Source organism: Giraffa tippelskirchi, chromosome 11 (assembly GCF_054371585.1).
Source record: "Giraffa tippelskirchi isolate mGirTip1 chromosome 11, T2T-mGirTip1v1.2.pri, whole genome shotgun sequence".
NCBI lineage: Eukaryota > Metazoa > Chordata > Mammalia > Artiodactyla > Giraffidae > Giraffa > Giraffa tippelskirchi.
The window spans coordinates 21,777,902-21,803,356 of NC_137285.1; the positions used below are offsets into that span (position 1 = coordinate 21,777,902).

At 41.7% G+C, this 25,455-nt stretch overlaps 1 protein-coding gene and 1 long non-coding RNA gene across 16 annotated transcripts in view; both read left to right on the plus strand.

Moving 5' to 3' along the window:
* TMEM132B (transmembrane protein 132B) overlaps positions 1-25,455 on the plus strand; it is a 354,195-nt gene that overhangs the window by 197,704 nt on the left and 131,036 nt on the right. The gene's annotated exons all lie outside the window — the stretch shown is intronic.
* On the plus strand, positions 7,569-11,545 carry LOC145526012 (uncharacterized). Its single transcript, XR_014068591.1, has 2 exons — positions 7,569-7,731; positions 9,127-11,545. It is a non-coding gene; the product is annotated as an uncharacterized LOC145526012 (long non-coding RNA).

Here is a 25,455-nt window from a genome sequence, read left to right on the forward strand (position 1 = left end):
GCTCTCGATTCTTTTGCCAGTGTTGGGCATTGCCTTAAAAAGAGAGTTTGATAGTTGAAATATGGCTGTCTTCTTGTAGGCTTAATTTGCATTGACTGTTTCTGGTGAAATTTAACAATTTTTCTCATGTTTAACTGCAAATGTTTTCCCGCACTTGTCTTCAGTTTTTTTATTTTAGTTATTATGTTATGAGTTTAGGAGCAATGTTGTTGGGTTTTGTGTTGTCCAATCTAGTCACCGTTTTCTTTCAAGTCAAGTACTCTCACCAGGAGGAGAGATGGTGTGGGGGTGAGCAGAACACATAAAAGGCTTTGTGAAAACCCACCCATCAGCCTGGCTTCTGAGAGGTGTCAGAGAGAACCAGAACCAACTTTCTTCTGGTTAAAGGAAGTTACTGGTTAAAGAAAGAGACTGGTTAAAGTGGTGGAGAAGGACTTTATTCAGAAACCTTTTCAGCAAGGGAATAGAGACCCCAGGGTGGAATTGGGCTCTATTCCCAATGCAGTAAAGACACCTGGGGATTTACAGCCAAGGAACAGAGTGGACGTGGGATCGGTAGATGGGAAACTGCTAAGAGACAGTGAGAGTAAGGGATTCTTGTGAGACTGATCAAGCCAGGTTCTTGCTGAGGGCAGACCAGAGCGATCAGATGTCTAGTGTGGGCATGAGGAATTTGATTGGAGACGGAGGGTGATCAGATATCAACGATGGGGTGGGATATTTCTGAACTGACTTAGGATTCTTGCTATAATTGGGCTACGCAGGTGTGGCAAGGATAAGTCCTGACTCAGGTTTAGTTAGGGAGAGTCTTTGTCAGTGATAGCAAGCACCAGTGCCCCCTGCTGGCCTGGCAAAGACAGGTAGCATGAGTGATAATTAAACCTTGGTTCTCTTAAGCCATAGAGGGTTTTTTTTTTTAATTGAAGTATAGTTGAATTGCAATATTGTATTAGTGTCAGATGTACAGCAAAGTGGTTCATATATGTGTATGTGTATATATATTCAGATTGTTTTCTATTTTAGGTTATTACAAGATATTGAATATAGTTCACCCTGCTATACAGTAAATTCTTATTGCTTTTCTATTTCATGGATAGGAGTTTGTATTTGTTAATCTCAAACTACTAATTTATCCCTCTCCACCCATGTTTCCCCTTTGGTCACTATAAGTTTGTTTTCTATGTCTGTGAATCTGTTTCTATTTTGTGAATAAGTTCATCTCTGTCATATTTTAGATGCCATGTATAAGCTATATCCGGAGAAGGCAATGGCATCCCACTCCAGTACTCTTGCCTAGAAAATCCCATAGACGGAGGAGCCTGGTAGGCTGTAGCCCATGGGGTCGCTAAGAGTCGAATATGACTGAGCGACTTCACTTTCACTTTTCCCTTTCATGCACTGGAGAAGGAAATGGCACCCCACTCCAGTACTCTTGCCTGGAGAATCCCAGGGACGGCAGAGCCTGGTGGGCTGCCGTCTGTGGGGTTGCACAGAGTCGGACACGACTGAAGCGACTTAGCAGCAGCAGCAGCATAAGCTATATCATACCACATTTGTCTTTCTCTGTCTCACTTCACTTAGCATGATAAGGATGCATTCTTATTAACTAACCTCCACAATATACATGAGGGTTTACTCTTTGTATTGTACAGGGACTTCCCAGGTGGCACTAGTGGTGAAGAACCCACCTGCCAATGCAGGAGACTTAAGAGACGGGGGTTCAATCCCTGGGTTAGGAAGATCCCCTGGAGGAGGGCACAGCAACCCACTCCAGTATTCTTGCCTAGAGAATCCCATGGACAGAGGAGGCTGGCAGGCTACAGTCCATAGCATCACAAAGAGTTGGACACGACTGAAGAGACAGCACACACTTTGTATTGTACATTCTCTGGATTTGGATAAATGAACAGTGACAAGTATCCATCATTCTAGTATCATACAGAATAGTTTCATTACCATAAAACTCCTTTGTGCTCTACCTATTCATCCCTCCCTTCCTCCCTCCAAACCCTGATAACCACTGATTTTGCTATTATCCTTCTAGTTTTGCCTTCCAGAATGTCATAAAGTTGAATCACACAGAATGTAGCCTTTTCAGGTTGGCTTCTTTCACTGAGTAATATGCATTTCAGGTTCCTCCATGTCTTTTCGTGGCTTGCTAGCTCATTTCGTTTCAGAACTGAATGATATTCTGTCGTTTGGATGAACCACTGTTATTTATCTATTCACCTACTGAAGGACGTCTTGATTGCTTCCAAGTTTTGGCAACTGGGAATAAATATTCTATAAACATCTGTGTGTGTATTTTTTGTGAGTTTAAGTTTTCAGCTCCTTTGGGTAAACACCAAGGAGTGTGATTGCTGGATCTTACGGTAAGAGTACATCTGGTTTGGTATGAAACTGCCAAACTACCTTTGAAAGTGGCTGCACCATTTTGCATTGCCACCAGCAATGAGTAAGAACTCCTGTTGCTCTGTATCCTCATGGGTATTTGGTTGTTAGTGTTTTGGGTTTTACTCTAAGAGGTGTGTAGTGGTTTCTCACTGTTCTAATTTGCAACTCTCTAAGAAGATATGATGAGGAACATCTTTTCATGTGCTTGTTTTCCATTTGTATCTCTTCTTTGGTGAGGTGTCTGATCAGATCTGTAGCCCATTTTAAAAAAACTGGGCTGTTTTTTTCTTCTTCTTGTGCGTTGAGAGTTCTTTGTATATCTTAGATACCAATTCTTTAATAGTTATGTGCTTTGTAAATATCTTGTCCTTCTCAGTGGCTTGTCTTCATTCTCTTAATCAAATATTCATGTTCAGTAGTGATACCATGTAGGGAATAAGTTAATAGGTTTCAAAGTGGCTACATTTAGATGACTAAGAAGTTTTCCTAATTCTCAGTATGCTGGCTTGGAATGGAAACATTAAAACATTTTTTTATAAATTAAAAAAACCATTTTTTTGTCTGCAAGGCATGTGGGATCCTAGTTCCCTGATCAGGGATCAAACTCACACCCCTTGCATTGGAAGTGCAGAGTCTTAACCACTGGACCACTAGGGATGTCCTAGAGCAGAAACTTTTATAATTGGGTGTTCAGGTATGGTTGCTAAAAAAATGTGTCTACTTTATGCCTTTGAGTCCTCCTGTTGACCAGGTGGGCATCACTGACTGAGAAATGTATTCCTGGTGGTATGACGGCTCATTCCTAGAAATTCCCTGTGGCTGTCTCATGGCCTCTCTGTGATCTCTCTCCACTAATCCATTCTGCTACCAGCTGCCAGACTATCTTAAAATACCACTTTCATCACAACCTAGTGGCTCCCCATTGCCTGTCTCAGCAAGTCTAAACGATTGGCTCGACTTTTTACGGTCGTTTAGAAGCAGGGCTCTCTCTCCCACAAGATTCTGGGAACTCTGGTCCGAGAGACAGAGGTTAGGTCTGCAAACTCAGCCAGTAGGTGGCGCTCTGTACAGTTTTAGGACAAGAGCCAAGTGCAGTAGCACAAAGAGGATTCAATGGAGGAAAAAGGCCTCTCAGAGGAAGTGACATTTGAATGGGCCCTTAAAGGATGAGTGGAAATTCAAATGTAAACATGTCTGGGAATGCGACTTATTAAACCATTCTCTATATAATATTAACACTGTATTGTATTCATTTTCAAGAATGTTTTTAAAAAAAATTTTGTTGGAGTATAGTTGCTTTACAATGTTCTATTAGTTTCTACTGTACAGCAAAGTGAATCGGCTATAGGTATACATACATCCCCTCTTTTTTGGATTTCCTTCCCATTTAGGTCACCGCAGGGCACTGAGTAGAGTTCCCTGTTCTATACAGTTGATTCTCATTAATTATTTATTTTATACATAGTAGCAATAGTATTTATACATCATTTCCAATCTCCCAATTCATCCCAGCCCCTCCTTTCCCTCTTGGAATCCATACATCTGTTCTCTTTGTGTCTCTACCTCTGCTTTGCAAACAAGATCATCTATACCATTTTTCTAGATTCCACATATATGTGTTAATATAAGATATTTGTTTTTCTTTTCCTGACTTATTTCACTCTGTATGACCATCTCTAGATCCATCCAAATCTCTACAAATGGCACAATTTCTTTCTTTTTTATGGCTGAGTAATATTCCATTGTATATAGGTACCCAGGAACCCCACTCCTGGGCATATACCCGGAGAATACCTTAATTCAAAAAGATACATGCACCCCAGTATTCATTGCAGCATTATTTACAATACCTAGGACATGGAAGCAACCTAGATGTCCATCAACAGAGGAATGGATACATAGTGTCCTTTAATACAAAGTTTTATAGTGGTTTAATTGTCTGAGAATATGGAACATCTGTGGAGGATAGACCTGGATGGGGCCACTTTGAATAATCCTGGAGAGGTGCCAATTTAGGAGGAGTTCTCAGGGGTATTGGAAGCAAATTCTATTAAATGCAACACTTACTGAGCTCCTACTGTGTACTAGGTTCTATGCTATATATTATCTCCATGAATTATCAAAATATCTCCTTGAAGAAAGTAACACTACTAACGCCACTTACAGATGAAAAGATTGAGGCTCAGAGATCTTAAGGGTCCACAGTCACAGAGCTAGGACTGGCAGAACTGGGATATGAACCCAGACTTGAAGATCCTAGAACAGTGCCTACCACATAGTAGGCACTCGACAAATATATGTCAGATCATTCTAAGCCTAAGACTCCTTTCCCAGCACCAGAGAAAACGAGAAGAGGGAGGGGCTGAAGAGAAATTCTGCCAAAGGTCCAACACTTGGGTGGGATTTTGGTGGCCTCCCCAGATCCCTAATGTAAGTGACGCTGTTTGAGGCTGCAGGAAGCTCAGCCTTGATTACTGGATTGCCAGCTTCATGCATCATGGGTCTGTTGTGAAACAGAAATCGAGAAGAGAATTTCTCTCAGACACTCAAGTATCATTGAGGTTTAGACATGCCCTTTCTTATTGAGTGCAGATTTTATTTCTGCTGTGGGATTTGACTTCTGTAGTTCCCTGATGCAGGCAGAAATTGAGTCAGAGGAAATGGGAGGCTTTCTTTCCAAAGGTCTGCCCACATGGTGATCTGAGATCAGAGCCTTTGCACCAAATTTCTGACAGGCAGGTGATGAAATTAACTGAGGGAAACCTGCAAAGTTCATGCTCTTGGGAATGACTCTTTGTTTGACTTTTCAGGCTGGTATTTGTTAGAAACCCCAGCTGCTCCATTAAATCATCTTTTATGTCTTAATTGTGATGTATTTATTTACTTATTTTGACATATTTATTATGATGACATTATGATGACATTATAGATGTCATTGACCAAATTGACCTTTGGAACCAGGAAACCTTCCTCAGATCTGGTGCAAGTCTTTGACAAAAGCAGTCAAATGAACCTTCAAGTGCTTCCTCCACCTCCTCATTGTTTCCTGGAGAAAATACTCTGTGATTCAAAAATATTCATTTAACACTCTCTCAACCAAGCATCAATTCCTTTATACCTACAGAAAAGGTGGTATGCCTGGTTTCCTTTCCTTTTCTGTATGAGCAGAAACCTCTGTGTCTTTTTTTCCCTCTATTTTTTTGGTCACGAGGCATGAGGGCTCTTAGTTCCCTGACCAGGGGTTCTACCCGTGTCCCCAGCATCTTAACCACTGGACCACCAGGGAAGTCCTAGAAACCTTTTGAAAGGATGTTTGATTTGATTTTATCCAGCCCCATGGCCAGTGTCCTCTGTTGCTTTCTGTGGCTCCATATTCTGTCATCTGTGTCTGAATGTAACTACTTAAGGCCACTTGATGCTGTGTGCAGGAGAGACATGGCAGCCTTCCACCCATGAAGACATTCCTCCGTCTTACCAGATGATCCATCTTTTTATTAGTAGACTTTCTTTTTTCTTTTCTTCTTTCTTGTTTTTATTTTTGTTAGTTTTTTATTTTTTACTTTACATTCTGTGTTTTGGATCAGTTTTAAATTTACAGAAAAATTGAGCTGATAGTAAAGAAATTTCCCATAGAAACTCCCCACCCACTCCACACTCAGTTTCCTGTATTATTAACACCCTGCATTAGTGGGTTACATTTGGTATATTTAATGAGCCAATATCAATATGTTATTATTGAGTTGGCCAAAAGGTTAGTTCGTGTTTTTCCATAACATCTTAAAGAAAAGCCTGAACCAACTTTTTGACCAACCCAATATTAACAAAGCTCCATAATTAATTCAGATTTTTAAAAGTTTTCACCTAATGTCCTTTCTCTATCCCAGGATTCCACCAGGACACCACATCACATTTAGTCATCTTGTCTCCTCAGCCATGACAGTTTCTCAGACGTTCCTTGTACTTGCTGACTTTGACAGTTTCGGGGAGAGTGTTGATCAGGTATTTTGTGGATGTCCCCGTATTGCAATTTGCCTGGTTTCTCCCCTCCTGGTTAGGCTGGGATTATAAGTTTTGGGAGGCAGACTATAGAGGTGAAGTTTCAGTTTCATCACATCATACTGAGAGTACCTGTGACCAACACCCTTCGTCACTGTTGATATTGACCTTGGTCACTGGTTGCAGCCAGTATTTGTTAGGTTTCTCTGCTGTGAAGCTACACCATGCTCTGCTGTCTACCCTGTCCTCTTTGGAAGAAGTTACAATGCAGCCCACACTTAAGGGTAGGAGTCATGGTCCCTTGTCATGTGGGGAACTGTCTGCAAAATGTATTTGGAGTTCTTCTTGCTGCTACACTTTTATACTTCTGACACTAATTGCACTTAATCTGTAGGCTTCAGGACTGTAGGACCTGTGTGTCTGTTCACATGGAGTCACTGTTGCCCAGAGCCATGCCTGGTGCATAGTTGGTGCTACTGCATGAATAAGGAAGGATGATCTAGTTAGGAATACCTCATCTCCTGGGCTTCCTGCCACCCCTTAACAGAGAGGGACCGTAGCTGTCCAGAGAGCAAGGAAGCTAACTGCTCTCTGCTCTCTAAGTGGACAAGTTGTTTTCCTTTACTTTTCTTTCTCTAAGAACAATTTCAAACCTATTTGAAAATATAGAGACTGTTGTAACAAATATCCACCTATCTACAGCATAGCTTTGTCTCACTTTGCTGTTTCCCCAAATTTGCTGTAGAGCTTAAAAAAAACAAAAGCAAAGGGGCTTTCAGTGGCTAGGGCTCTGTGCTTTCACTGTCCAGGGTGTGGGTTCGATCGCTGATCGGGGAACTAAGATCTCTCAAGATGCACAGTACAGTCAAAAAACAAAAAGCAAACAAGCAAGAACAAATGACCAAACTACCCCTATTATATTCCTCTTCTTTCCTCCTTAGATTTAACCACTATTTTGAATTACTTGCTTATCCTTCTTATGCGTGTTCACTTAATTTTGTTTTGTAGATACTGCTATGGTTCAAATGTTTGTCCCCCCCCCCCCCCCATCCCACACATACCCTGCTTCTGCAATGTATTTGCTGGAATCCCAATCTTCAAGGTGATGGTATTAGAAGGAGAAGCCTTTGGGAGAGCCTTATCAGTCATAAGGATGGAGCTTCCATGATGGGATTAATGCCCTTATAAAAAAGACTCTAAGGACTTCCCCAGTGGTCTGGTGGTTAAGAGGACTTCCCAGGTGGCACTAGTGGTAAAGAACTCACCTGCCAATGCAGGAGACTCGGGTTCGATCCCTGGGTTGGGAAGATCCCCTGGAGGAGAGCATGGCAATCCACTCCAGTATTCTTGCCTGGAGAATCCCGAGGACAGAGGAACCTGGCAGGCTACAGTCCATAGGGTCACAAAGGGTTGGACATGATGGAAGCAACTGAACACACATGCACACTGCTGGTTAGGAATCCACCTGCCAAAGTAGGGGACACGGTTTGGGTCCCTGGTCTGGGAAGAGCCCACATGGGGCCCTAACCGTTGGGTGGCCAGGGAGTTTCTGGCAACTTGATCTTTGACTTCCAGTCTCCAGAACTGGGAGAAATAATTTTCTGTTGCTTATAAGCCTCCCAGTAGGTGGCATTTTTGTTAGAGTAGCCCAAATGGACCAAGACAGGGACAGTTCCCTAGAACTGTGTTTGTCGTCTTTTAAAACTATGTACATGACATCATGCTATCAGGATCATCCCACAACTTGCCTCTTTTCCTCGGTGCAACATTTCCTAAATTAAATTTTTGCTCTTATAGATTTTAGTGCCCATTCTTGTGCATGCAATCTTAATGGTTTGCACCAGGTCCTCTGGAGTAGTGATTTTAAACTGAGGGTTGTGACTGTTAATAAGTAGTGACAAGTAAATTTAAAAAAAGAGAAATTGCATAGATTAGCACAGAATAGAAAATATGAGTCCAAAGCATTTATCAAAGAAAAATATTATTTCGTGTAACTTTAGTGTCCTTCGTGTATGATTTTTCTGAGTTGTAATTCAAAATTTATTCCTTACTGGGGACCAGATTTTAAAAATGGGATGCCCAAGGTCCAGGATCTGTCCTAGCAATGGTATTGCAGCCTCCTTGGGTGTAAATATCTTCAACTTTCTTCATGTCACCAAATGGCTCTCCAAAGTGGTTGTACCAATTAGCAAGTTGTGTCTGAGTCTAGAAATTTCTTAACTTTTGGAAATGAGAGGAGTTTTTCAGAAACTTGTCCTTATCTGTCTTATTTTGGGTTGATGTTCTTCTGGTTTAATTTTGTGGATCTGCTGTTGGTGTTTGGTTGGGGAAACACTCATCTTAAAGTCTTGATATTTAATTTCTCTGCTGTCAAGAGGCAAGATGAAGTTATTCCTCTTTTTCAAAGAATAATTTAAGTAGGAAATAATGAATGCAAAATGCTGTAGTTAAACATCAGCAGATAAGCTGATGGATTGGTTGTCACTTGGATCTTGCTATAAAGAAAGAAAATGATATTTAATGATTTTCAAAAAATAAAAACAGCAGTGATGAATTCGATGCACTTTGATGCTGAGTGACTCTTTAGGGTGCACTGTTATTTTCCAGGTAATAAAGGCCCCTTGTATCTTCCCTTTGATTGCTGCTGCTGCTGCTAAGTCGCTTCAGTCGTGTCCGACTCTGTGCGACCCCATAGACCGCAGCCTACCAGGCTCCCCCGTCCCTGGGATTCTCCAGGCAAGAACACTGGAGTGGGTTGCCATGTCCTTCTCCAATGCATGAAAGTGAAAAGTGAAAGTGAAGTCGCTCAGTCATGTCCGACTCTTAGCGACCCTATGGTCTGCAGCCTACCAGGCTCCTCCGTCCATGGGATTTTCCAGGCAAGAGTACTGGAGTGAGTTGCCATTGCCTTCTCCTCCCTTTGATTAGATAGTTGCAAAGCAGTGTCTTTGTTTTCAAGAGTCCCACCAGGTCTCCTCAACAGCATAGACATATAAACTATTGGTACTTCGCATGGGTTCCATTGGAATCTCCTAAATACAGGTGGCAAGTTGGTAGACCTTGAACCTATTTTGTGTGGCCTGCTGAATGTTTTCTTTTTGCCTTCAGTTTGGGCCAACATTAAACAAAATGAGGAGATTTGGCTATAAATACACATTTCTGGCTTCTCTGGAGAAGTTGGAAGTTCTCTTAACAGGAAGTCAGGCTGATATCGAAAGATCACAACTGCCCATGCTGCCTTGGCCATTCAGTTTACAAGGGGGCTGTGCTCTCTTGTTTGCCGCAGTCCCCTCCATGCCCTACTGTCTCCTCCAAACTGCATAAAAGTTCTGAACCCAACTCCAATGTGTGTGTGTGTGTGTGTTGGGGGGTAGGTGCTTCCCACCACCAGAGAGCAGTACTCCTGCACCAGCTGGGGGTCCTGTAATTCAACTGGATCCTGCCTCTGTCTACCTAGAGTCAGTGTGAGATCCCGCAAGACTGCCCTCTCTTCCCCCACTTAGATGCCAATTCCAAGTCCAGGTTGTCACCTATGCTCCTGAGTCACTTGCTATGGATCGAAGGTTCTGATGATCTCTTCCTTGAGTTTGATTGATTTGCTATAGTAGCTCACAGAACTTAGAGAAACATTTTACTTCCTAGATTACTTGTTGATTATAAAAGATGTAACTCAGCAATAGCCAAATGGAAGAAATGCATAGGGGCAAGGTATGAGGCAAGGGGGCAGAGCTTTCATGCTCTTTCCAGGCCACTACTCTCCCCAAATATCCACCAACCCAGAAGATCTCTGAACCCTGTCCTTTTGGGGTTTTATGGAAGCTTCATTACATAGACATGCATGATTAAAAATCATTGGCCATTGGCAAGTGGTTCATCCTCCAGCTTCTCTCCCTTCCTAGGAGGTCAGGGTCGGGGGGCTAGACTGAAAATTCCAACCCTCCGATCACATAGTTGGTTGTCCTGGTAACCAACCATCCTCACCATCCTCAAGTGAGTTCCAAAAGTCACCTCACTAACAGAACAAAAGTCACCTTTATTATTCTCATCAGTTAGGAAGTTCCAAGGAGTTTAGAAGCTCTGTGCCAGGAACAGAGAAGGAGACCAAATACATCTTTCTTACTATAAATTGCAATATCACCCTGGGGTTGGCTATTGGCATTTATTGTTAAGCACATGGTGATGTTCTGTTTTTAGGAAATGTTTCTTGATATCACCACTTATTAGATACATGACTGTGAACAAGTTATTTGAACTCCTGTGCCTCCATTTCCTCAACTTTAGAGAAAAATTTTGTATCTACTGGTGGGGCTGTTGTAAGATTAAATTATTTTATCTTTCTAAACCGCTTACAACAGAGTTTGGCACAGAGCAAGTGACCTGTAAGTATTGCAGATTTAATATTATTATATTCACCTCTGTATCAAGATAGACATAGTGATTCCTGTATGGTTGCTATGAAAAAATAAGATTTCCAGGTTGAAAGAAACAATTTAAAACACCCGTTAGAAATAAACCTTTGTACCACTGTGATACAAAGAAGAGAGAGATGAAGAAAAGTATAATGAACCAATAAAAGGGCAGAGATTTCAACAGGGTTTCTTTCTAAATGAAAATAAGCTGAATGTTGGCTTTGAGAATCACACTTACATGTTTCATTGGAGCGGGTCTCACCCACTAAGGATGTCTGCTGGCCCTTCTGGCCTTGAGATCCCCTGCATACCATCCACTATCCGGCTGTGGCAGAAGCAGCCCCCAGTGTGATCTGGAAAGAATCTCTCAGATCCAGGGAAAAGGGGACTTTTTAGAGGAAGGTGTAGTCTGGGGTTTGAAAGCAGAGAACTGAGTTCCATCATGGTTCCTCCATTTCTGATCAGCTGTGTGAGTTGAGTCAGATGAGAAACTCTCTGAACCTCTTCTATGAAGTGGGAATTTCCTTGTAGACTCACTGTGGGGATTAAAATAAAATGAAATAGAAAGAACAGCCTAGCTTTTGTAAATGCTGTCTTAATAGTTTTCTCCTTCTGCAGAAATCCACCCTAAAGAGGCTGGGATTAGCAGACACACATTACTATATATAAAATAGATAACCAACAAGGAACTACTGTGTAGCATATGGAACCATGCTCAATATTTTGTAATAATCGATAAAAGAAAAGAATCTGAAAAAGAGTATGTGTGTGTCTATGTATCACTTTGCTATACACCCAAAGCTAGCATAATACTGTAAATCAACTGTACTTCAATTTAAAAAATCCACTGTAAAGACTTGAATCCAAATGCAGTGTTTGAAAAATTTTTTTTTCCTCTAAAATTGATTTTCTTAACCCCAGATACACAATTAGGCAAATGCAATTGGATTGATCCTGGAAGAGAATTTCAAGGTATGTTCTGTTTTTCTCCCTAGAAACCCATTTGGATTCCACTTTTACTTGTTTCAAAAGCAACAGCAAATAAAGCAGTAGCTTTGCTAGGGGCCTGGATCATGATTTATCGAAAAGCAGAAAAGACCAGAGGTTTAGAAGGTATTTCAGGAGAGAAAATAGCTGTGAAATCTGCTATCTGTGTGCTGTTACTGCCTCTGGAAAAACCAAGCTGGTGATGTCTGAAATAGAAAAATAGCAGACAGTTGTTCAAATTTCATGGCAACCAGTGTGCTTATGATTGGGAATCTGAATGTTACCTATGAACTGGGGATGGTTTGGGTTTCCCTGACTTGTCTGCAGGGAAGTAAATACTACAGTCATTGAAAATGACAGTCGTTGGAGTCAGATCTGGGTTCAAATCCAAGCCCTGTCCTTTCCTAGCTGTGTGACCTCAGGCAGGTGACTCGATCTCTCTGTTCCTCAGTTTCTCATCTGTGACATTGGAAAGAGCACAATGCTTACTGTGAGGTGTGCTGTGGGCACTAAATGAGATAATTGTCTGAAGTTTTTTGTACAGAGCCAGGGACAGAGTAAGCCCTCAATGAATGAACTCCTTAAAAAGATAGAAGAAGTTCTAATTAGGAACAAGGAGCAAATGCTCCTTAAGGAACTCCACTCCACCTGAGCTGAGATCAGGGGAGGGGTGTTTCTCTGTGTCAACTTTTGATCATCGTTTGTAACATCACAGTCTATCCTGCAAATAGGGTTGAATTTCGGACACAGACATACATCCCGTTATATGAAATCTCCAGACACTAAGTTAAGTTCTGACACATGTTGAGTGAGTGGGCCAATGAAGATGATCTGGGGGTCAAAGCTGGCCCCTGCTCTGCAGCCGCCAACTCTCAGATACTGAGAGATCCCTCTGAGTTGTGAGAAGTAGCCCGAGAGAAGTAGTCGACTGTCCAGTTTCTCCTTATCTGGGATTACATTCAGATTTTCATTTATAATTATGATTAGAACCAGGAGTCTCTGAGCAGCTTCTCTGGGTGATGCTTCTCAAGGCACTTATATTATTTTTCTTCTCCGAGGTAGAGAGTAGGCTTCTGCTGGGTTTTCTTTACCCCATCCCTAGCAGGAGACCCAGGCTGCGGTGGATATTATCCCTTGCGGTTCTAGAGAAATCCACCAGATACAACTGTGGTGGGAGAGCGGGCTGTTTGTAATGTTCAGGTCTATGAGAAAAACGTTTTTGAGCGTCTGTGGTTGGCAACTTGCTTTATGTGTTGCAGGGAGGGAGTGTAGTGTGATCTGTTTCTCTGTGAGCTCCAGTGGAGCCAGAGAACTTCCTGAGGATGGGATGGGGCTGCTGATTTGATCTCCTCCGTGGTTACCTGTTGGTAACCTGCTGGGAAGGACTGACTGGATTTCTGCTTTAGAGGAGTTTCAGAGGGAGTGGGTAACAATCACTGCTCTGGATTTTTTTCCCCCTGTTCTGTTTCCTTGGGAACAGTTCTTTCTTAAGATAGAAAGCGAATTTATCTTAAATTGAAATGGAAACATTATAATTAAACATTTACAACCAAAGGAGATTTATAGCTATGGTGGTTACATTTTTCTTTGTCAACAGATGCCACTGAAACTAAATAACCCATTGGAACTATAAGAAAGAAAAATTTTTTTGTTTGTTTTTTTCAAAACGTCTGCTAACAATGGTAGTCTTTATTCTATTTGTTTTCTCTGGTGCCTTAGTGACAATAAAATAGAAGGCAGTCATGCACCGTGAAATTGAGCTGAATTGGGAAGGGCAAGGCTGGTGAAAGTGTATTTTTTCCCTTGGTAATTTATTAAAGTTACTTTCACAGTGACTTGGGAAGGTAACTATGTCGGAAAAGGTCCTTTCTATTTGGGATCTCTGCTGGGTTGAGGAAAGTGTCATTTTTTTTCACTTTCCGTCTTCTCCCCTTTTTAAAGAGTAGGTCACTGATTGACCTTATTTGCATACAAAAGACTTGGGGTCTGTAATAGGACAAAACACTCCTAATTACCAGAATGACATCTCTCTTTTATACAGACATCCGTGGTTTGCGTGGAACATTCTTCTTTATTTCACTCCGTGTAGTGTGAAAAGTAATGCAAGGTCATTGTCAGAAAACAGAAAAACAGAAAGCATAAAGAATCACTGTTATCAGTTTTTCCTAGTTCCACTTAATGCTCTTATTCTCCAAATTCATTACATTCTGTAAAACAATTTTCTCTCCTGCATTTCTTGACTTAGTATTTCATCACAGGCATTTACAAATATAATTGTGAACTTTTTGTAAGCTTTTCAACAGCTCCTCATTGTTTCTTCAGCAAGTATTGTATCATTTACTTAATTTCTGGAATGGGGCCAGTTAGTTTGTTTCTAAATAGTTTTCTCATCTAAATAGTGCTTTGTTTTTTAGCTTATTTTCTTAGGTTCATTTGCAGAAGTGATGGTACAGGATATTGATATTTTAAAGGCTTATTCAATGTTTTGGAAAATTGCTTCTCCGAAAGTATTAGCTAATACTTGTGATGGTCAGTTTTATGCATTAACTTGGCTAGACTATAGCTCCTGGTTGTTCAATCAAGCACTAATCTATGTATTGCTATGAGGTATATTGCTGATGTGTTTGACCTTCATCATCAGTTGACTTTAAGTAAAGGAGATGATCCTGGATAATCTGATGAGCCTGATTAGATCAGGCTCATTAAAAGTTTGGGATAACTTTTATTTGGCCTTTGTTAGTATTTTATTTAGTAATGTTTGCTCCACATAAATATTTTTTGTTGGTATGCAAAGGTTTTTATCTTATTTTTGTTCTGTAAGAATTATTTACTTGGTAGTAGAAATCTAAGTTGGCAGTTATTTTCTTTCAGCACTTTGATTATATCCTTATATTGTTTTCTGGCTTACATTGTTTGTGTTGAGAAGTTACTGTCAGTCTAACTATTTTTACTTTCAAGGTAATCTTCCCTTTTCTGTAGCTGCTTTCTAAAAAATCAAAAATTCTTAAAGTACAATTTGGATACAATAAAGCACACCCACTTTAAATGTACATTTTGATGAGTTTTGACAAATTTATTCACCTGACTAATAAGTACCACTAGCAAGATTTATAGCGTTGCCATGACAATGAAAGTTTTCCCTACTCCCTGCCCCTATTCTTAGGCAACCACTGACCTGGTTACCATCTTTATAGCTTAGACTGGCCTCTTTTACAGTTTAATATAGATGGAAAGATGTGTCTGGCATCTTTTGCTTAGCCTCTCGTTTTGAGATTTATTCATGATGTTGTATGTGTTAATACATCATTCCTTCTCCTCCCCCTGGTACAGATAGAATTTATTATCTATTTGCTTGTTCATGGACATTTAGGTTGCCAAATTGTTTTTCAGAGTGATTGTATCATTTTATACTTCCAGGAGAAGTATAGGAGAGTTTTAGTTGCTCCTACTCCTTGTCAACATTTGGCACTATCAGTCTTTAATTTTAGCCATTCTAGTGAGTATATATAAGGGTATCTCTTTGTGGTTTTATTTACATCTCCCTAATAACTATATATTTTGACCATCTTTTCCTGTGCTTGTTTAGCATTCATTTATCGTCTCTGTTGAAATGTTTGTCGAAATCCTTTATCCATTAGAAAAACATCAGGTTAACTCTTTTCTAATTATTAAGTTGTTAGAGCTGTTTTTATATTCTAGACTCTAGGGTTTTATTAGACGCACATTGGCAAAATTTTCTCCTGGCTTCTGTTCTGATTTCTTGTTTTATTTTCTTACCAATGCCTGTTGAAGAATGGAAGTTTTAAAGTTGTGATGAAGTCCAATTTATCAATCTTTAATTTTATGGTTCATGGTCTTTGTGTCCTATCAATTTTACCCTAAAGTCGTAAGGATTTTGTACTTGATTTCCTGGTAGGAGTTTTATAGGTTTAGGTCTATAATTCATCAGAGCAGGAGGTAAAAGCCCCGGTTCTCTTGTTTTCCCTTTTATTACTCTCTCCTTCTGTTTGTCTCTCTGTCTCTGGATCTACTTCCCTCTTCCTCTCCAACTATCCCTTTCTCCGCTATGTTTTTGCCAATTTCCCCTCCCCCCACCCCCCCCAGCACATTTACTGAAAGAAATTCTCTCTCCATTTAAGTTCCTGGCTACTTTTGCTGAAAATTCACTTACTCTGTATGTCCAAGTCTGCGTCTGGACCGCCTGGTCTGCTCCTTGCAGCTATATGTCTCTTTGCTCACATTATCTTGATTATTTTGAAACTAGGTAGTATAAACCCTTTTAAGTTTCATTTTCTGCTTCAGAATTGTTCTGCTAATCTGAGTCTTTTGAATTTGAGTATAGGTTTCTTTGAGATTGCAGTTTACTGTGTAGATTCCCTAGGCCTCCACCCTGCTGTGAGCTCTGGGCTCCAGTATTTGCCCCAGCCCCATGGGGCTGTCAGAACTCTCAGCCCCTCAGCCATCTCCTCTGATACTGACAAATGCCACAGAGGGAATGACACCTCTAGTCCTAGGCTTGTCTTCCTGGCCCTCTGTTCTCTCCTGGATTCTGGTGTAGTAATTCTTCATATTTTTGTTTGTTTCTCTGGTGCCTTCATTAAGTCATCCTTATATTAATATTTATTTTTTGTCTGTTGTATTTTATTTTTACTAGTAAGTATAGTTGCTTTACAGTGTTGTGTTAGTTTATACTGTACAGCAAAGTGAATCAGCTATCAGTCAGTTCAGTTCAGTCACTCAGTTGTGTCCGACTACATGGACTGCAGCACGCCAGGCTTCCCTGTCCATCGCCAACTCCCGGAACTTGCTCAAACTCATGTCCGTTGGGTCCACTGAGTTGGTGATGCCATCCAACCATCTCATCTTCTGTCATCTCCTTCTCCTCCTGCCTTCAATCTTTCCCAGCATCAGGGTCTTTTCTAAGGAGTCAGTTCTTTGTCAGATGGCCAAAGTATTGGAGTTTCAGCTTCAGCATCAGTCCTTCCAATGAATATTCAGGACTGATTTCCTTCAGGATTGACTGGTTTGAACTCCTTGCAGTCCAAGGGACTCTCAAGAGTCTTCTCTAACACCACAGTTCAAGAGTATTAGTTCTTTGGTGCTCAGTTTTCTTTACAGTACAACTCTCACATCCATACATGACTACTGGAAAGACCATAGCTTTGACTAGATGGATCTTCATTGGAAAAATAATGTCTCTGCTTTTTGATATGCTGTCTAGGTTGGTCATAGCTTAGGTACCATCAGCTGTGTACACATAATCAACTATAGGTACACATAATCCCCTGTTTTTTGGATTCTCTACCTGTTTAGCTAGAGCTGAGTAGAGTTCCCTGTGGTATATAGTATGTTCACATTAGTTAAGTACTTTATACGTAGTATTAATAATGTATATGAAGTCATTGTTATATTTTGAGCAACTTTAATTGTGTCCTCAGCTGGAGAGCTGGTTGGGATTATCCAGGCAACCATTATTGAAAGCAGGGGTCTTCTGGAATGATTCTATTGTAAAAATTAAGATATAATTGACATGTAACATTATATGATTTTAAAGTATATAGCCTAATGATTTGATATTTGTATTATTGCAGAATGATCATCATCATAATCTAGTTAACATCCATCACCAACACAGTTACAAACTTTTTTTTTGTGATGAGAATTATTAAGATCTACTTTCTTACCAACCTTCAAATATACAATGCAATATTATTAACAATAGTCTCTGTGTTGTATATTACACACCTATGACTTATGCATTTTATAACTGGAAGTTTATACCTTTTTATCCCCTTCATTCATTTTGCTACCCCACCCCTACCTCTGACGACTGCTAATCTGTTCTCTGTGCATCTGTGAGCTTGTTTTTGTTAATTGTTTTTTAGATTCCAAATATAAGTGATATCATAAATATATGTCTTTCTCTGTCTGATTCATTTGACATAACATGATGCCCTTAAGGTCCATCTGTGTTGTTGAAACTGGCAAGATTTTCTCCTTTTTTATGGCTGAATCATATTCCATTGTTTATATATACCACATCTTCTTTATCCACTTATCCATCAATGGGTACTTAGGTTGCCTCCATGTCTTGGCTACTGTGAATTAACACTGCAATGTATACGGAATACATGTATCTTTGACTTGCTTCTACTACAAAAGAGTCAATAATTGGGATATATCATGGCTTATTTAACAATTCCTGCAGTGGTGAATGTTGTTTGTTTGCGATCTTCTCTCTTTTCCTTGTGGTCTAGTTGCTAAGTCATGTCTGACCCTTGAAACCTCATGAGCTATAGCCTGCCAGGCTTCTCTGTCCATGGGATTTCCTAGGCAAGAATACTGGAGTGGGTTGTGATTTCCTTCTCCAAGGGATCTTCCCGACCCAGGGAGTGAACCTGCATCTCCTGCATTGCAGGTGGCTTCTTTACTGCTGAGCCACCAGTAATGGTGGGTTAATTGTATTTGCACACATCTCATTATGAACATATGTTAAGTACTTTTCTGGAAAAAGTTCCAGGAGATATAAATGCATGTTTTTAATGTTTTGAAGCAGCCAATTATTTTTCCAAATTGCTGTACTAGTGGGTACTCTCCCAGCAATGAATGAGGGTTTTCATTTCCCTCCTCTTTTCTCGGTGCTTGGTATTATATAGTCTTTTAAATAATGTCAGTTTGATGAGTGACGATATCTTCTTATTGTTATGATTTTCATTTCAATGTCTGCTAGCAAAGTTGAACGTCTTTTCATATGTTTATTGGTCATTTACACTTCCATTTCTGGGAAATCTCTTTTCATATCATTTGGCTATGAGTTGATTTTTCTTTACTGATTTATAGGTGCTCATTCTGTAAGTTGGATATTAATTTTTAATTTATGTATCCAATATTGTCTTTAGTTTGTCCTGTCCCTTCACTTTCTGTGGAGTCTTCTGTCTTGCATATGTTTAAAATTTTATGGTAGTCAAGTTACCAATCTTATCATCTATGACTTGACATTTTACCCTTACACCAAACTCTTAAAGCTTGTTGCCCATAATTTTCCTAATAATCCTGCTAATAAGTTTTTGCATTTCAGCACTTTACATAGATATACAATCCAACATTAAATTTTTGTTGTTGTTGTTCAGTCACATATTGTGAGCTTTTGCTGCTTGTGTTTCTGTATTTCACCTTCAGATTTTGTGGTATGAATTCTAAATAAGAGCACTTGGTGACATTTTTGTAGGCTGCAAAAGGAGTTGCTTTTCCCATCTCATCTTCTTTCTAGTTTTTTCCTCTAATGATGACAAAAGCCATAGCATAAAATGATGACAGCACCTTGGGTTGAGCATCAGGGAAAACACTGGAATCTTGGCCACCACCCAGCTTGCTGTGTGTCTGTCCACACACCAACATTTTCTCCTTTGAGCATCAGTTTCCCCTACCTTAAAATGAGAGCAATAGTCTGCAATCTCGAAATTCTTTTCCAGCTCTCCTGTTTTTATAACACCAGCAGGATGAAGCTAATTTCTTTTAAAAGATCTGTATCAGTGTTGCTTAAGACCTTTGGCCTGAAAGTAAATTACCCATTGAAAACCAAGGAAATAAAGTAAAATGAAACAAACATAGAAAACCTTCTCTGGCATAGTTATTTCCCAAAGGCCACACACAGTAGATGAGTCTGTTTAGAGACAGTCCATGAAACATTCGCGATACATTGGGAAAATACATTGAGAAAATGCCTCCTATTGTATTCTCTATTCATATGCTACTCTTGGAGATTCCAAATGCACATTAGCTTCTTAAACTGCCAGTTAGTTGGGGCAGGTGACTGTCACCAAACCCCAGACAACGCAGGAATTCTCAGCCTGGTGTGTGCAGACCTCGCTTGCTTCAGCCAGTCACATTGCCCTTTGGGGTTGTCCCTGTCTTGTTAATTACTGTTTGGGCAGCTTGTCCTAATCCCCTTCCCCCGGAACAGGGCCAGACCTGACAGAAGACATCTCTTGTCCTCGCTGAATTTACTATTGTTTGGCTTCTGCACATGGCTCTGGAGAGCTGAATGGAGCTTTCAAGTAGGGCTTGTTTGAACAGAGATTTCTGGGTTCTGGCTTGGACCCCACCTAGGCTGATGGTGCCCTGTTGAGAATGCCAAATTTGCGTTTTCAGAAACAGGCAGTGGAGTTCTTATGATGACAACTTTACAGTAAAGAAGCACTGCATTCTACCTTTGATGTGGCATCTAAAATTAAATAATAGGTGTCAGATAGGATCCTGGCATCTTTTTGCAGGCTCAGTTTTCCATCATAAGCCTATTCAAGGCAGCAGTTGTTCAGAAAAACAGCAACAGGAGGTTTTCTGCATAAAACAATGTGTGTGTGTGTGTGTGTGTGTGCGCGCAATGTTTCTGGTCATTCCCAGTGGCCCATGGGACGTGAGGGGGACTAGGTGAGCACTCCCTCTGTTTTGAAGCCAAGTGCCAGCAGATAACTTGACCTCTTCAGAAATTTCAGGTCTTTTGTATAGGCATTTGCAAAGAGAAGGCAAACATGTTGCTTAAGGCTTAGAGAGAAAACATTTCTGTCATCCAAAAATCTGCTTATTTATCTCTTAGGAAAACATTTATAAATACAGTTGTAAGGAGACAGAAACCATTCCATTCTGGGTGATCTTGTTAAACTCCTCAGTTTGTTGACTCTGCATTTGAATATTTGGCTATCTCCTTTGCTGTTTTTCTCGTTAAGTGGATATGGTGTCTTCTTTGATGCTTATTTTTGATCACGATGGAAACTCTGAAATATCTTTAGTTAAGAAGTGAAATTTTAAATGCCAGCCTCTGATACTTTCCTCCTGCCCTCCGTGAAACTAATAAGAGAACTTCAAATGTAGATCTTAAAATGAGTCTATACTGAATTGGACTCATTAAAAACTGAAAAGACACCTCACCATCCAAGGCCCTCCAGCAGTTTGAATAGAAGGTGCTCTATGTATTAAAAGAAGAAATAAGCAGTTTGAGTTGAAGAGACTGCAACAAACAACCATTGATGATTCAAGGGAATTCTGGAGTGATTCCTAATTGGGGGATCGGGAGGGAGAGTCTGGAGTGGTGATGAGGCAAGTACACATTTCAGGAGTGGGGACAGTGGGGTGGAAGGAAATTGGAGGGATGGAAGGAGAGAGAATGAAAACCCAGCTGGGAGACAGAAAAGGAGGGGAGGAGAGGAAAGTTGAAAGCCATAAGCGCTGGTGGTAAATGTTGTCTTGGGAACAGGGGCCTTAGTTCAGAGGTAAGAACAGAGTGCTGACAAGGATAAAGCCTGTCACTTAGGGACATTTGTGGGAATCACAGCTTGCACTTAGTGGCTAAAGGAAATCAGATTTGAAATTGTGCCCAGTTCAGGAATACAGTGAAGACTCCCCGAAAAGGCTTGAGAGAAATTTGCAAGGATATGTGAATGCCAGGAGATTTGAATAAGAAAAAAATTCTAATCAGAGAAAGGTGTGTGTTTCTGTGATTTTTTTTTTTTTTTTGAAGGGGTGTTCTTATTCTTGCTTGACCTATCTTCTGAGTTTCCTGAAAAAGCCATTGGACCAGATTGTTTCCATACATGGTTTTTGCCTGAGATAGATTGTTTTCTAGGATTTGTGGAATTCTTTTTATTTTCAAGTTGTTGTTGTTGTTTTTTTTTAAGTGGACCATTTTTAAAATCATTGAATTTGTTACAGTGTTGCTACTGTTTTATGTTTTGGGTTTTTGGCAGCAAGGCATGTGGGATCTTAGCTTCCTGACCAGGGACTGAACCTGTACCCCTGCATTGGAAGGCGAAGTCTTAATTGCTGGACCGCCAGGGAAGTCCCTGGAATTCTTTATTTTTTAAAAAGGAATCTGAAGGTGTATAGTATGTGATCACTCCTGTAGTTCATCAGTAATTTGATTGCACCTCCAGCCTCTGTGGTGGGGTAGAGCCAGGTGGCCTTTCTGGCTATTGAATTATGAGTGGAGTTGTGTGTAATTCACATGTAATTTCATGCAAGAGAATTTATTTACTGCTGCAGAAATTTCTGAAACTCTTCCCCAGGTGATTGGTCCTAGAGTCAAATGACAGGCAGTAGTCCAGGGATCAACACCCTTTTTCTATAAAGATGTGTGTGCATGCTCACAGTCATGTCTGACTCTTTGTGACCCTGTGGACTGTAGCCCGCCAGGCTCCTCCGTCCATGGGATTCTCCAGGCAAGAATACTGGAGTGGAGGGCATCTTCCCAACCCAGGGATCAAACCCAAGTCTGCTGCATTGCAGGCGGATTCTTTATCGCCACCAGGGAAGCCCTTTCTATAAAGCACCAGATAGTAAATATTTTTTGTTTCACACAGTCTGCCGAGAAGCAGTAAACAAATGAGCATGCCGTGTTCCGATAGCTCTTAAGTTGCAAAGGCGGGAGTCTGGCCAAATTTAGCCTGTGGGCTGCAGTTAGCTGATCTGTAGAGTCGAGCACCCAGCCAGTCCCTGCCAGACCTGTCACATGAGAAATAAACTAATTTTTCCAGCAACTCTCAGCTTTGGGGTAGTTTATAGCCTCAGCATCCTAGGTGATAGAACATGAATTGGGGTCAGTTTCTGATTTATAAAGGTGAGGTGGCTTTCCTGGGAAGATGATCAGGATGAATTGCCAGACCACGTCAGTTAAATCTGCATTTATTTTTAAAAAATACTTATTTATTTGACTGTTCTGGGTCTTAGTTGTGGCATGCAGGATCTACTAATTCCCTGACCAGGGATAGAACCTGGGCCCCCAGCACTGGGAGCATGGAGTCTTAGTCAGTGGACCACCAGGGAACTCCCTAAATCTGCATTTATCGATTGCCAGCTGTGTGCTCCTAACTGTACTTTTCTGATGCCCCTAAAACTGTTCCCAGGAAGCAGTCAAAAATGTGTCCTTGTGAAGATGATCCAAGAGTAGGGGATCCTGACAGGGCTGTGGGGATGTTAGAGGTAAAGGTTTTTATTTGTTTTCCAGTCTCCTTGCTAATACCCTCTCCTGTGAGGCCTCCTGAGTCTCGTGCCTGTTTCAGCCACGCCATCCATCACATTGCATCCTCTTGTATTTATTCTTGTGTCTCTCCCCTACAGTCTCTCTGTGCTCCTCCAAGGAAAGGACGGTGGCTTATTCATTTCTGTGTCCTCAGAGGCTGTCACTTCAGAAATTCCTGTGGACCCTCAAATCCGTGTCTGAGAATTTTATTTATAATTTCTGAAGCAAAATACACACTTTTAAATTCCTCCTTAAAAGTCTCTGCTCTCTTGGCTCGAGAACCTTTCTCCTAGGCCCACCCTACTCCAGTTCCTTGATGATTGTCTCTTTTTCTCACCTCAGAGACACACCATCAGCCCACGCCGCCCCCTCCCCTCCACCTGCTGGCAGGTCTGGGCTGGGACGTGCCCTTGGTCAGCTCTGCCCTTGTACAGCCTGTGCTAAGGAAGTACATGTGTGTTTTGCAACTCAGAGGAGACTTTTTTATTCTCTTGCTTGATAATACAGCTGCATGTGTGTGGTGACAAGAGGCTGAAAGACAGGAGGAGCTGCCAGGAAATAGGTCCTCCACTCCCACCCTCTCCTGCTCTTCTCAGGGATTCATCCATCTCTACCCCCATGACTGTCTTTTTCCTCCTGATTTCACTTGGCTTGAACATTTTCTTTCAAACTCTGCTTCACCGTTGTAATTCTACCACTCTGGGTCCTGCGTGGGGTGCAGGATGAATGGTCCCCCATGGTCAGAGCTGGAATTGGGGTCTGCGTTCTGGGGCGCCCTGGTGTCTCTATCAATCACAGTCGGCTTCTGCTGCTTGCCAGGGCTTGATTCAGTTCAGTCGGAATGTGAGCATGTAGCATGGGTGGGATGCTTGCAGGAGCAGGGGAATCAAGAAATAACATGCAGTTCCCACTCTCCAAAGCGTTTGTGATCCTGAGAGGAGAGGCAGGTGCCCCTCCACTCACTAGGGGTCATGGAGGCTGTGTGATGTACACAAGGGAAGAGTTAGAGAGAGAGGAGGCGACAGTCAATTTGGGGAGGATTGTACAGGTGACGATGAAGCTGCTGGGGGTTTTCCAAGGGCAAGGCTGGAAGAGAGCATTCTGGGGCAAAGTGGAGGGGCGAGCAGAGGCTCAAAGGTGTGCATGTCCAGGTGAGCATGGTTCAAAGACCTGCAGGTGTATGTGTGCAGGTGAGCATGGTTCAAAGGCCTGCAGGTGAGCATGTTCAAAGGCCCGCAGGTGTGTATGTCCAGGTGAGCATGGTTCAAAGACCTGCAGGTGTACATGTGCAGGTGAGCATGGTTCAAAGGTCTGCAGGTGTACGTGTGCAGGTGAGCATGGTTCAAAGGCCCGCAGGTCTGCATGTCCAGGTGAGCATGGTTCAAAGACCCACAGGTGTGCACAGGCAGGCACAAGCAATGGGAGGAGCAGGAACTGGGTCTAGATAGGCAGGTGGGGAAGAGATAACCGGTATGTCTTCCTAATGGAGAGCAAAGTTGGCTGTGAGGGGGGGTGGGGTTTGAATGCAGCAGTAGTGTGGCAGGAGTGTCTCAGGACGATGCTTGTGGGAAGCGGAGACAAGACTGGGAGGCAGAGGCCTGCAGAGAGACTACTTCAGTGAGGTTGGATGAGTGGGAGGGAGGAGGGCAGAGATTTCAGAGAGGAGTCTGCCAGAATCCACAGGACTTGAGACAGATTCCATGTGGGAGACCAGAACAGAGGCATTAAAATGTGGGCCGTGGCGTGAGGCTGGGGAGGAACACCCTGGTTCACATGTATTTATTTATTTAAATATTGTTTGTTATTTTAGATGTAATCCCATAGAATGACCTATTGATAGAAATCAGGATTTTTTTTCATTTGGGATCCTAATTCCATGACAAGGGATCAAACCCATGGCCCCTGCAGTGGAAACGTGGTCAACCACTGGGCTACCAGGGAAGTCCCACATGTGTGTTTGTTTTAAAGGGTAGCTCGAAGCTTGTGACCATGTGGTGTCACTGGCTGGACTTGCCCTCCCTCTGCAAACATTTGAAACGTGGACAAAATACATGAAATGACTGTGTTCAGACATTAAACCAGCAGCACACACCTGTGATCCACGAGGGCAGGAACCCCCAGGAGGCCAGCCAGGGTCGCTTGGTTTGGGTGGGACCTTGCAGGGACTGGGGAGCTGTGAGCTGTGTAATTCCTGGATATTCTCCAGAGCTGAGGGACAGTCAAGTTCAGAGCAGCTGGGTGGAGACCCTGACATGGACTGTGCCAGGAGTATGCCCCTCTGGAGGTGACTGATGCTATGTTCAAAGCATCAGCTGTCTGGGATGCCTGCCTCTAAGAGTGGCTGAACTGGGGATCCTGAGTTGCTGTCACACTGGGTAGCATCATTGGGGTAGCCTGTGTGGGTGCTGGGAATGGGAGGACCAACAGGAAGAGGCAGGTAAAGTCCTGTTCAAATTGCCAACATTCGCTGGATCATAGAGAAAGCAAGGGAATTTCAGAAAAACATCTACCTCTGTTTCATTGACTACAACAAAGCCTTTGACTTTGTTGGAACATAATAAACCGTGGAAAGCTCTTAAAAAGATGGGAATACCAAACCGTCTTACCTGTCTCCTGAGAAACCTGTATGTGGGTCAAGAAGCAACAGTTAGAACC